The sequence below is a fragment of the Malaclemys terrapin genome, chromosome 19 (genome assembly GCF_027887155.1).
Source record: "Malaclemys terrapin pileata isolate rMalTer1 chromosome 19, rMalTer1.hap1, whole genome shotgun sequence".
Classification (NCBI taxonomy): domain Eukaryota; kingdom Metazoa; phylum Chordata; order Testudines; family Emydidae; genus Malaclemys; species Malaclemys terrapin.
Window position 1 is genome coordinate 4795260 of NC_071523.1, and position 2066 is coordinate 4797325.

A 2066-nucleotide genomic window follows, 5' to 3' on the forward strand; every position below is an offset into this window, starting at 1 on the left:
ACAAAAAGCAATTCAGAACATTTTCATGCTTTCTGAAGTAGTGCTGCCCATCGCTGGCTTGGGAAACAAAGTAGAAAGCAGTTTTCATCACCCCCCTCTGGTCAGTCAATGAAGCCAGGACCGTTAGGAGCAAGTTGGCAGCGCAGGTAATTATATTTCACTTCTCTGCACTGGGCTTTTGCTTGTCCAGACTGTTGTTCTCCTCTGTTCTTCGCCTGTTGAGCCCCATCCACTAGTTCGGCTGAGCTCCATGATACACACGCCTTCTGGATCATGGGTTCATCGTATAAACGGCCCTCTTCTTTAGAGCCCAAGTGATTTCTGATCTGTGCAGCCGAGTGGCTTCTGTTGTCTCTCCCCTGGCTCTGCTGCTGTTCTCCAAATCCCAGGCAGGCAGGCACATGACCTCTCTCCCGGATGTGCTGCCCTTGAGGATTAGGCTTTCCAGGGGAGGGAACGGGGTTGTGAAGATGAAATAAGGCATGTTCGTATCGCCTTCCCCTCCACCCCCGCCATGGAGTCACTTTGTGTCAGCTGTTTCCCAAGCGCTGTCTCATTTGTTAGCCACACGCATCCTTTCTGTGACTGCACGATCTCCTCTTTTCGCTTTAGCTTTGTCCACACTAGAAGGATTAGTACCCATGTCTCAGCAACCACGCAGCACCAGCAGTGGTAGAGAGTGTTTAAGAGGAAGGGCTCAAACATTGTTACTTCCATGTCAAGGATCCTACATTGAGCAATCCTGAAATAGATGGCTGTGTACTCTGCATACATGGCGTTCCCAGGGGCAACATCTTTACCAACCCCCATTCAAAAAAAAATAATAATTTCAGTGAAAACAGATATTTTGCATTTTAAAACCAATTGCTATAAAACCAAGGCCTTAAAGGTAAAGACAGGAGTTAACGGATGCAGTGGAGAAGGGGGAAATGGTGGAGGGAAGCACAGGAGGGATGGCTGTGTATATTGTGTAGATAATAGAGTTTTAATCATAAATTGTAAACCTAGGCCTTTTCATGTGTTTATGGTTGCTTTACATGATAATATTTCACCTGTCCTGTTTATGTAACACTTTAAAAATCAGCAAAAGGGTTATATAAATAAAATTTATTATGAAACAAAAGGCAAAAAACTATTATGTACATAGTTTAGTTCTATTCAGTGTCTACTCGGTGCTTCTTGGCTTGTCTCTTGTATTCATTAAATGAAGCATCTCTTGTCACTGTCCAGCAATAGTCTGCAAGCATTGATGGGCTCCATTTGCCCTGATAGCATTTCTCCATTGTTGCAATATCCTGGTGAAATCGCTCGCTGTGCTCGTCGCTCACTGCCCCGCAGTTTGGTGGAAAAAAATCTAGATGAGAGTGCAAAAAATGTATCGTTAGTGACATGTTGCAACCAAGGCTTTTGTATGCCTTGAGGAGGTTTTCCACCAACAACCTGTAGTTGTCTGCCTTGTTGTTTCCAAGAAAATTTATTGCCACTAACTGGAAGGCTTTCCATGCCGTCTTTTCCTTGCCACGCAGTGCATGGTCAAATGCATCATCTCGAAGAAGTTCACGAATCTGAGGACCAACAGAGACACCTTCCTTTATCTTAGCTTCACTTAACCTTGGAAATTTTCCACGGAGGTACGTGAAAGCTGCTTGTGTTTTGTCAATGGCTTTGACAAAGTTCTTCATCAGACCCAGCTTGATGTGTAAGGGTGGTAACAAAATCTTCCTTGATTCAACAAGTGGTGGATGCTGAACACTTTTCCTCCCAGGCTCCAATGACTGTCGGAGTGGCCAATCTTTCTTGATGTAGTGGGAATCTCTTGCACGACTATCCCATTCGCAGAGAAAACAGCAGTACTTTGTGTATCCAGTCTGCAGACCAAGCAAGAGAGCAACAACCTTCAAATCGCCACAAAGCTGCCACTGATGTTGGTCATAGTTTATGTACCTCAAAAGTTGTTTCATGTTGTCATAGGTTTCCTTCATATGGACTGCATGACCAACTGGAATTGATGGCAAAACATTGCCATTATTCAGTAAAACAGCTTTAAGACTCGTCTTTGATGAATC